The sequence below is a fragment of the Ambystoma mexicanum genome, chromosome 7p (genome assembly GCF_040938575.1).
Source record: "Ambystoma mexicanum isolate Mex_15411 chromosome 7p, UKY_AmexF1_1, whole genome shotgun sequence".
In the NCBI taxonomy this organism is placed as follows: Eukaryota; Metazoa; Chordata; class Amphibia; order Caudata; family Ambystomatidae; genus Ambystoma; species Ambystoma mexicanum.
In genome coordinates this window covers 263,914,433-263,926,707 of record NC_090939.1, presented here as the reverse complement: position 1 = coordinate 263,926,707, position 12,275 = coordinate 263,914,433, and positions in this window count along the sequence as shown.

Below are 12,275 nucleotides of genomic sequence, written 5' to 3'. Positions count from 1 at the left end.
AGGGTATTGTGTGAAACGCTTTTAGGAGGGATAACCGATTCAAAGTTAATTTGCCGTTAATATTGGGGTCACTTTCCCAACCAAGTATGTACGGTGGATCAAGAATGGACTCAAACTCATTGTTGTCCGCTTTTGGGCTGCTATTAGAACAACCCGCCACATTTAATTCAACCAATTCAGTTGTTGCTACAGCTTCATTTTCTTTACAGGACATAACTTTAGGCGATGAAGGCATAGGCCCTATGTCAACTTTTAAGACCTTTGAACCTTCCAGACATCTTAATGGATCCCTACCCAATACACCCAACATCCATGGCTCAGTAGAAGAACCCTCTAGTAGGTCGTTGTCAGCAGGCTGAGAGGGACAAGCCCTGGGTATCGTAACCTTACTTTTCCCTTTGCAGACGGAAGTTTGTTTATGGCTTATCGGGTAGAATTGAGAGAGCGACATTTGCAACCCCCCCCAGAGATGCCTGAGGGGAGTGGACTGAATTGATGGTTCGAGGAACAATCAGTCCTCACACCATTCCTTTTTACATTAACAATTTCCTGGATACTCTTTTGTTTTTTATCCCCATTTGTTTTTTCTTTGCTTTTATTAGGGGGCTTGATATCAAGTAACAGTCTTGATTCGTCATCAAGTTGAGAAAGATTAATCACCGCGTCGTTCTCAGGAATAACCGACATAGCTTTAGTTTGGGCGTTTAGCGCAGCCTTCCCATGTTTCTTTGCCAAGGCCGACGCTTTAGCTATCCTTTTCAAAGCCCTGCCAGCTAGCCTTTTTTCTCTTCGGGTTAGAACTGTTATAGGTTTCAGTGGGAGATCACCGTTACTAGTTTCTGACATTTTTGGGTCTCCCATCATGGAACATTCACCCGCTAGATCAATTAAATCCATCAGCTGGGATGGGCTATCGGGACTTTGGGATATGTTCATGAATTCCACCCCGGTGACAGCAGGAGAGATCACTGCTTGAGTTGCAGAACACTCTGTATACATTTTATCCAGATGATACTCAATTTTTTGGACAGTGGACAGAACTTTACACAAGTCATCAACAATAACATCAGTCTGTGTACAGGTTGAGTTCAAAGATCTGGGGATAGCAGAACTGGCATAAGAGCATCTTTTCTGCGTAGGTATGTTAAATATGCCATCAAATTGAATGGCACTATCCACCATATCCTTTTTCTTGGGTAGTCTATTAGTTATGCAGCCACCGCGTCACACGTAAACAGTAGGCCTTCAATTCTGTTAGTTTTGTTAGATAAGTCAGCGATAGCTTCTCTCATGATTCCTATTTCATAGTGGGAGCGCTCATGGCCCTTATCCAGTAAGTGGAGAATTCTAGATAAGACAGGGAAATCAGGACTTAGAGATGGTGCATCAAGTGTGATGCTCTCAGAGCGGACATCATTATTAGAGGCCTCTTTATCTTTTCCAATCAAACTCGATTGGAATTCTTTAATATCAAGGTTCATCCGGTCATTTAGTGCAGTTTGAGCACTAGAAGCTTTAGGTGAACTAACCATGGGTTTATTTAAGGATTCATTTGGTTCAAAATCCATTTCCCAGGTCAGTTTGACATTTTCACCACTCAAAGTGTCAGGATTACTAATGGGAACAGGTTTACTTCTAGTACTCAACATGAAAACATCTTCTCTCCCGACCAATTTCTGATTCACAGGAATTGAAGGTCCAAGAGAGAGACAAATACGTTTGCTTAGCTCTGCTTCAATGGTGGGACCCATTACTGAGCAATCAACTGTTTCTTCTTTATAGGAGATGTTGGAGATACTGTATAGTCCAATATCATTACTTTGTTTCAAGTCAATTGCAGGGGAAATACTTGGAGCACTATTATTTAGATCCTTAAGCTCAAATTTAGTGTTTCTCACTAAAGGGTCAGCCCTATTACCAGAGCAGTGTATCATAGCATTAATATCAAATTTGGGAGCTACACCCATTTCGTTGAATACCCTGGTTTTTAGGACTGCTGGAGTGCACTCATCTATTGACATCGTAGCTTGGTGTACCGATGTAACTACAAGATCAACAGACGTTGCCTCACACTCTGAAGGGCCTGGTGTAGATAACATAGGAGCTTGAGAAATTAGTGGAGCCACACACTCAGCAGACATATCCTCGCTCACAGTGGTGCCAGGTATTATAGATACCGGTTCTAGAAGCTTCCGACCACTTCGCAAGCCATTAACCATACTGCGACTTATGTGTTAAATATACAGCAAGAAAATAAGCTCTCAACACACTTGCTCTAGGTGGCTAAAGTGGGGCAGGCTATCCCCGTGAAAATATCCCAGCCAAACAAGAAAATCGCCAGAGTTACACACAAGTATGTACAAAATTGTGCGCCTGTTTTGACCATGATATACTATGTTTAACGGAACATGTACAATTACGCCCCTTACCCCGCCGCACAGCCAAACAGCAAAACAGCACTTGCAGTGCACTTCCGGGGTGCGCGCGCGGGTGCACGTGCACCCGGGTTTAATGCACAACGAGGAGCGGCGGGCGGATGGGAGGGGGCGGGTCACGCACGATGAGGATCTGCGTACAGGAAGAAAAAGAAAAAAGAACGTAAGTATCACGAGGGCACTTGCATAGTAGGAAATGCAAGACACAGTGCATACGAAGGCTCCTTAGGAGAGAATATAGGCTCCTTAGGATGTTGGAGCTAGGGAGAGTCAGAAGGGGGCCAAACACATAGCCCAACGTCCAAAGACAATAAGTCCCCAAGTAGGTTGAATGCAGAATAATTACTCTGGAGAATGAAGTCCAGCAGCCCGTTTCACCGCACTTCAGATGATTTGTTTCCTCTTGTGCATGGGCACCTTCCCGTAGAGGAACAGGCAGGAGCACACCAGCGGGTCCGCACAGCAAAACAGCACTTGCAGTGCACTTCCGGGGTGCGCGCGCGGGTGCGCGTGCACCCGGGTTTAATGCACAACAAGGAACGGCGGGCGGATGGGAGGGGGCGGGTCACGCACGATGAGGATTCTGGAGAATGAAGTCCAGCAGCCCGTTTTGCTGATGCTAGCTCTAATGAAATTTCCATAACAAAAGGGGTAAATAGAGACCACCAGTAGAACCCATTCTGCCCAGTTACAGCTGGTGTTAAATACTACTGGAAGTATAAATGAAGCCAGCAGAATTGTATTATCGTTAGCAACCCCTATCATAAAACAAAATACAGACAGATCAAGTTAACATTTGAAACACTTGTGTACGAGCGCGATATAAATAAAATATCATATCATATCATAACAGCCATAACTAGCTTCAGCCATATGACGCCATGTGAAGAATGTGTCATGCCTGTGATTATGAAAGAGTGTTTTTTATTTTGTGTGCATTATGGGTTCACATTCTAGCTCCTCGAATATAAATATATCATGCATTTTAAACTGTTGGTGGTTATTTCACCTTGCATTATTTACCGTTTAGCGTATTTCTATAGCTGACGGAAAAGGAGAACATATATGTTCCAGCTGTATTTGTTTTGCTGTTGATATTTACCCCGGTGTTATTTACCCCCAGAAGTAGTGTCAGACCTGCGGTAATGTGGAATTACAATACTGTGCCGCGTGGCATTACCTGGTGGAGTTTTAATCTCATCACAGCAGTAATTTACCACTGGCAGTATTTTCTCTATAATAAGGCCTTTTCTGACTTCTACCAACATCTTCAACTGTGTCACAGAAAGAAAGCTAATCCATTTGCTTACAGAAATAATTAAGCTAGTGTTAATCATATATTGTCTTGAGTAAGGTAGTATATTCTCCAATTGTATCAACAATGCCGTACATAATGGTAGAATGGGTGCAAAACCTGTAATCCAAAAATCAGAACTTTATTCCAAATTGTCAGTGACCACGAGCCTCCTGATTGGGAAAATTGTGTTTTGTGTCAATTTCAACACAAGTTCACCACTAGTTTTTATTTACATATTATGGGTCAGAGGTAGAAAATATTTAAAATTTACAAAAACCGTACTGCATGCAGGTTTACATAGAGGTGTCTTTGAACCAATGTGATGGATTGCCATCTGCAAGAGTGTGAAAGCCCTCACTTTTTTTTACTAGCATAAAATGATGTAGATAATTCTTCTGTTTCTGAAATCAGCCCCCCTTTTATAAATGATCCCAGTAAAAATTATAATGAACAAATGTGCCTTTGCTGTAACCAACCTTGCATCTACTACCCCAGCTCTGCAGCGGCACAGAGCAGGTTCAAATGTAAATGGGCATCCCTGACAGCTGCCAGGACACAAAGTCCTTGCATGCAGAGTTGGCTTGTTAATCTACTGCACCTATGAGCTATATTTTAGTTAATATATAGCATCTTCACTAACAGTCATCCCTTACCTAACACCCCCTAGTATACAGGACCACCCACAATTCTGAGCAAAAAAACAGGCAGTTTGATAAAAACTAAAATGTATTTAAATGAATGAACTAAAGGTGGTCCCAATATTTATGTGGGGCAAGTTACTACAATATTACAGAATCACAGGTAGATTGTCCACAAAAACGAAAGTAACCTGCTTGCTTGAAACTCATTTTTCCTCTCACACAATCATTCATTTTTATAGTCTGAATAACAATAGCAATAGGTTTTCTAATATCACTTCTGATGCTTGTCGGTTAACATATCAACACTTCCATTGCCATTAAAACATTACAAAATTACACGTAAAGTTACATTTGCAAATTATACTTGAGCTTTGCTTTCCCCAGTATCGCCAACAGTTGCTGTTATCAAGGAACTGTTGCATGTCTCACATTTTGCAGGTAAATATGAGTTGCATTAAACATTTAGCAGGTTTTGATTAGGGAAGCAATATTATTGGCTCAGAAAGCACACAGGTTTTGTTAAACTGAATATGTGTCCCTCCCCTTTGTGAGGAAGGCATGGTATCAACAGTAAGACAAAACCAACAACACACAAAGAGACTAGGGGAGTTTAATGACCCAAGAGTTTATCCCCTAAGAGAACACCAAAGACAATTAAATACTACAAAACTCTCTAGTCTCTGTATTTTCTCCTTATAGGCTAGACATTAAACAAACAGTTCATTGAACAAATAAATAACTGTCCAGTATCCTTAACCATATAATGTAAAATTATATTACATTTTAGTACATTTTAATTCAACACAATGTGCACAATTCAATAAAATACATATCAATTCATATCACAATTATCATTTGAAGCACATTACAAAATGTCACAAACTGCATAAAAACACATATTATTCATACATCTACTTTGACAAATTGCTATAACCTCTATAGTGCAAAAAACCCTCAACCAATGTTGTCTGGCAGATAAAATGAACAAGGTATTTCTAATCTCTTTATCTCCCTATAACTGGCATCAATTAAACGAATCCCTATATGCCATCAGGGTTCTAACAAAACTTTATAATAAATTCAATCCACTGTTAAACAGTAAGACAGACACAAGTGACCACAGTTCAAGGGCGTTTATTGAAATTAGAAAAGGGTTTGAAAAATGCCTATCTAATCCTAAATCTATAGATGGAGCCAACTACGGCCATGAAATAATAATAACGCAGTCCTGGTAGTGTCTTGTCAAAATAAAAAGGCCTATACTAATAAACCTATTGCCAATCTCTACATCTAAATACAAATAGTGGGGAAACAATGTTACAAAAAAGAAAGAAGTGTTCACAAAATGATATGTCAGGATGTTTAGGCCATTGGCCTTGCTTCCCCAAGTTTTCAGCATGGGACAAGGTGGTACACACGAGTTTAGCACAGTCTCTGGCTCCTTCTAAAACAGGGATACAGTCCAAACATTAGAATCATGGCCTTCTGTGCCCCAGTCTCTTTGCCCATCAAAGTCTCTTGATTCAGAGGGCCTAATAAGACACACAAATTTCTTGCCTTAACTTCCGGATTATCACAAGTACTCAACTTCTCAGGCGATTCGTCATTCACCTTGGATCCCCCTCAGCCAGGCTGAGATCCTGTCACCACAATGTTCGTACTTTATATATGCATTTGATTTCTCAGAAAGTATTATTTCTTGGGTGACTCACACTTCACCCCGGATTCCCCCTCAATCAGGCTCAGATCTCGGATCCCCCAAAGTCAGGCTCAGATCTCGGATACCCGTCGGTTGGACTCAGAATCCTTTTAACACAATTTTCATAACTTTACACAAACTTGCTTTACCCAAAAAGCTTTTAGCTGATCTCCCTTTGTCGGGCTCGGACTAACTTCCTTTACGATTTCATCAAATATGGAAGACTTTCAAATGTGCAAAGGGTTTTGCTTGATCCGTTGAGGACAATTCTTTGTCACATTTGTCACCTCTCAGCTGGATACCTAATAGAAACCGCGTCTCACCATCCGGTGTCCCAATTCCACTCCCCGGGGAACCCTCACCCAGGTGATCCTGTCGCACTAGTCCACCCCCAGGAACTGGATCCAAAATCAGTAGCTGTGTCACAGATCCCCAGGGACTAGCGGGTGAGACACCTTCAGGTTTCTCACACCTTTCACCTCACCAATAGAGTCCCACTGTGCAGTTTCAAAATGAGGGGCATACAGGATATACTTTCATATAATGTTTATGGGAGTTGAAATGAAACAGAATTGCTCTGATTTTCCATTTCTTCTTAATCAATATTGGCTTTCATAGAACACACGTTATCAAGCAGATGTTCATTAGGCTATGGTACGGACCACTTCATATCACAACTTAATTTGAACTATTTCTGTGAAAACACTTTGGGTACAATTTAATGAGAAAATTTACAAAGAGTTGTACGCAGACTGCATAACATTCTATCTATCTCACTCGGCACACAGCTCATAAATGTAATTTGGGTTAAACTGAAATGACATCTCAGGTGATTTTGTGTACTGTAAGATTGCACTGCTCATTTCCCATTTAAAATCAATATATTTTGGTATCACCTTCCGAAACCACCCATTTTCTGTGACATAACAAGAAAAAGGTAAATGGTGGCTAGAGAGCAGATATGATTTCAGTTGGGGAATTCTCATACTCACTTTGGTTTAGTCTTTGAAGGTCCACATGTCACAGAAACCAAGTGTTCCCAGGAAAGTTTCAGTCAGCAGGCAGCCCCAGGTCTGCTTCCATGAAATTAGAACTTGCCCACGTTCCCTTCTCTGCAGGTTCCTTTTTCGACAGGACTTATTTCCTTGAACAGGAATGCCCCAATCGAACAGGAATACCCCCTTCTGTAGCACATGGGTTGGTCTCCCTCAATAATCCATCCATCAATCCTATAGGAGCAGGAGGTGTTCCTGTCTGTAGCTTTTTCCAAAATCAGAACCTTATCCCCTGTGTGCTCTCCCTTTTTAAAATGTAAAGTATTCCCCTGCGTATGCCACGTTTATGTCACACCATTTGACTGGCCTGATATTTACAATGGCCTGCCTCATAGTTAGACACTCCTATAGAATGCTCACCTCTAATCTTTACTGAATGATTATAATTTCTACATTTGTGACCAGAAAAAGGCGGGTCCCAATCTACTCTTAATACTGTAAATACTAAATTTATTTTATTCCATAATTCACTGTTGCACATTCCATTGGAATGAAATAACGAATATTTTAGCATATGTATTCATCATTTTATGAATACTAATAATTTTAAGACATATGGAACGAGAATTTGGGGTCAGATTAAAGAGGAGACTAACAGCTTCAAAAACTTCCTCAGTCCCATGTTTGTAACTGCTATGGTTTCAAAGTTATGAGCCAAACTTGTTTCTATGTAATAATGTAACATTTGAATCATGCCCTGAATTTGCCCTATGGACATCTTGTGCTTAAGTACATGAATCACATAAAGAAGCATTGATAATGGGATCTTGAATGATTGATTCGAAATGAAATGACAGGCCTCCTTTGTTTTCCTGCTTCAGCTTAACAGTTGTCTGGCTTTATTTCTAGGTATAGTTTTAAGGTGCCACATTAGCTGGAAAAATTTCCTTTTGAGGCTACATAATAAATCAAACAGGTTCAAACTAACAGATGTTAATCTCCTGCAGGACCATAGATTTGATGTTAGTTTTAAAACATTTAGAGTATGTTTCTAACATTCTCCTCTCCCAAGGAGGTTCAAAGGTGAGGGAGGTTTCAAAGGTGAGGGCTGCTCTGTGGTAAAACTCTGGTCAACTTGAAGTCAGCACAATATTGGGATGAATTGAACATAAGTGTTATTCAAACCATTACAAAAGACCACTGCTTTTCAACATATTTACAGTAATATATATTATGTAATACCCACAATGTTTTTATACACTTTGTACAATATCCAGGCAGTTGTTGGAGATATGAATACACTGTTGCATTAGAGAAAATGAATACAGTGATGGTTCACTCTGCCTTAATTTTTCAGGTACAGCAGGGAACTTGAAAACGAAGATTCCTGTAACATATGCCATGTTCCCTTTTTGATAGGTACAGTTCCTCATGAATACAGAGAGTTTACACTTTGGAGCTTTTCAGCATTTCCTGCTGTTAATTTAAAGTTACTCAAAACTAGACTTTGGGTGAAATGTACTCAAATGCCAATATTGTTCCTGAGATGGTTTATTTATTTATTTTTACATTTAGAGCAGTGCTCTAAACCCTTGGCATCAAGGTGCTAGTTACAGACAATGTCGTAAAGCAGGAAATTGTGTGATCAGGCAATTTGTAAGTGGTCAGGGCAAAGTTAGCTAGATACTTGTGTGAACCACCACGTTTTCAGTTGCTTACAGAAATTCCAATACGATCGTTCAGCTCTTAGCATTGGTGGTAGTTCGTTCCAGCATTTTGCTGCAATGACAGGGAAGCTGGTTCCCCTGGCTCTGGTTCATCAGAAACTTGGGGTGATGAGACGGTTGGCGTATTGTGATCTTGTTGGTCTCAGAGCTTGGGCCTTTGAGACGTTCTGAAACAGGCAAGGGGGGCAGTGTTAGACAGGCACTTGTGAGTGATAGACAGTGTTTTGAAGGTTATACATTCTTGAATTGGGAGCCAGTGTGCAGCAATTCTGGCAGCTGAGATGTGCTCACGTCTGAGATGCTAAGAGCGGCCCAGAGGGCATTGTTTTGGACGCTTGGTTTTGAGAATGTTTCGCTTGGAAGTGCCCGCGAAAAGAGCATTGCAGTAGTCTAGCCTGGAACCAATCAAGCCTCGAGCGATGGTGAGGCAGCTGTCTGAGGTTAGGAATTTCCTGCAGGCTTTGATTTTAAATGTGTAGGTTGTGGAGGAGGCGATGACATTCACCTGCCGAGTAAAGGAAAGTGAAGTGTCCAGATAAACTCGTAGAGTGTTTACTGACTTTGAAACTAGGATTGGGATTACATCGATGAGAAGAAGCCGTAGTGGTTGCTTAGGTTCTTAATGACTGTGGGGGAGCCTACAAGGAGGATTTCTGTTTTGTCATTGTTCAGACATAGCATGTGGGATGCTATCCATTCCTGAATGATGTGGTAGACGGCAAGTCGAGCGGCAGAGTCAGTGGCGTAGTTGCCAGAAAGGGGGAGGAGAATTTGAATGCCATCTGCATAGTTTGTGTATGAGATGGCACAAGAGTCTAGAAGGTTAAACAGAATCTTGGTGAAAATGTTGTATAGGGTGGGGAGACACAAGACCCTTTAGGAACTCTGCATTAGTTAGGGGAAGGAGGGGCACTTGCCATATCAGAGAAAACTCTGATGCATCTGTTTGCCAGAAAAGAGAACATCCAACTAGTGGCATTGGCCAAGATGTTTTCGGCTAAGGTGCTTGTATAGGAACTTGTGGTCAACCAGATCAAAATATGAAGAGAGGTCCAGAAGGAGCAGGAGTGCAGGGTTCCTGTTGTCTTTGATTTTGTCCAGCTGATTCTTTAGGTCTAGAAAGGCTGATTCTGTGCCGTGGCCAGTGCGGAAACCAGATTGGCAGATGCCCAGGATACTATTGGTTTCCAAGTAATGCTGGATTTGGAGGTATGCTGCATGGCCTAGGATCTTAAGGAGGAAGGGAACTATGGTGATAGGCCTGTAGTTCTTAGGTAACATGGGGTCTAGAGTGGATTTTTTTTTAACAGGGGGAGGACCCAGGTTTCCTATAGACTTGCAGGAACTACACAGGAGGTGAATGAGGAGTAGATGAATGACCTGATAAATGGACTAAGGGCTTCAGCAGTCTTTGATGAGAGATGTCGGGCACGTGTTACCTTTGCACCTAGAGGGTTTCAGGCCTTTCAAGGTGGAAGGGGTTTCCTCAAGAGTGATGGGTTTGAATGAGAAGGGAGGATAGGCCGATGTAGTGGGTGGACGGAACTTGTGGGCCTCAGTCTGTGCGTTCTTACTGATGGAGTTATGTTAGAGGATGCTTTTCTCTTGTAAGGAGTATATATTGCCTAGTAGGGCTTTCTGTATATTAGAGCACCATGTCTTGTCTCTGTTGAGGTTGGGAGTGGGTGCTGCTGGGGTTTCCAATTCTCTGAAGATGTTGAATAGCTCACATTAGTTGGATTTGGCATTAGCGATTCTGGTGTTGTATGTGGTGGTTTTTCGCAAATAGAATGGATCATTTGTATTCTTTAGCGATGGTATTGAAATGGAATTTTAGTAGGTGTTTTCCTCCATGTTGTTTCTGCTTCGCACTTCCTTGCTCTAAGTACTAGTAGCTCTGGTGTGAACCAGGCATTGCGGTGGGTAGTGGGTTTCATTTTGCGTTGGGCAAGTGGGCCACAGTTTTGACTGCTTTTGTAATCGTTTTGTGGTATAGGTCTGCTAGGTCTACAGGGTTCATACTGGCTGGTGGGGCCAATTGGTGTGCAGTGTCTACATGTGTCCCAAAGGTGCACCTTATTCATAACAATGGAAGAAATATGAAATAGATGAAGCAGGAAAAAGCACCCTTCCAGCACCACTCACTTTGAATTCATGCAGTCTTCATTTGCCTCTGATTCTCCCCACAGATTGATTGATTGATATTTTATTTCTATCGCGCTCATACACAAGTGTTTCAGAGCGCGAAAATAGTAATTTTGTAAAATTGTAAAATTGTAATTGGGTTCCTGCTGTAATTTATATTTCCCCAAGTAGATGTTCCATATCAATGCAATCCAAGTGGAATATTCCTGTTCTGGCTAGTTGATCATCCAAATTGTTGCCTGTTTTATCGGGATCTTCAACTTTCAAATGATCTTTTACTTTCTTTCAAAATAGGATTATATTGTATGACGTTACTAAATCATCTACTGTTTCGATTAACTTACTGTGTTTCAGGAGTTAGTTGTTCGCACAAAGCACACCTCTGGCTTTCCGGTTTACTAAGTGCTCAACAAATCAATTTCTGACATAATCTGAATCAGTTATGATTACTGGTTCCTGGAATTGGTGATTTATAGCAGTAAGGAACATTTATATATGTCCATCGGTTCTGCAACCGGACTACTCTGGTGACCGATTTTATTACCGGCTGGGAGTTCAGGGACGTCATTCACCCAATCACTCCCGACATCAGCTACGAATGCCTTCTCATCATTTTCATTAATACATAAACTATGGACATTTCCAGACAAGTGTTTTTTCGTTGTATACCCTCTGAGGTGAAGCTAGATATGCCTCCATATGGTATCTAGTGTTTCCATCGCGAAAAGGTTTCCAACTAAACCTTTTCCATCAAAACCTATCCATTGAAAATATATGCATCGAATGCATATATGTGATGGGTAAAGGGTTAATTTTCGTTGGGGTAGAGGATAGGTTTTTAAGGGTAAAAACAGGGGGCTCGAGGGGGGCCCACCCAATAAAAATTAAAATACAAAAAAATGCATTTCATGTTCATATTTTCAATGGTTGGGTTTTCGATGCAAAAACTTTTGTTGGAAAGTTTCAGATGGAAAGACCATAAACCCCCCCAAATCATGGTTGTTCTAAATTCCTCTTCATCTATGCAATTGTCTTGGACATAGTCATGTAGATTTGCTAATCCTTGGGCCATCAAACTCTTTTCATTTTGACGACCATATCTGATTTGTGCAGGATAACCCTGCATAGAAAGAATCCAAGAAGGAATCCTTGAGTTAAAGACATTCCCATTCTGCTCCGGCAACTGCAAATATTGCAGAGGTTGGTGGGAGTTCTCAATTATTAAATGTTCCCTATGGATCAACGGACGGTCATTTTTCAATGCCCATGGCGTTGCCAGGAGTGATTTTTTGCATTCATTAAATTTGTTCTCAATGGGTGATAAAGTTTTGCTAGC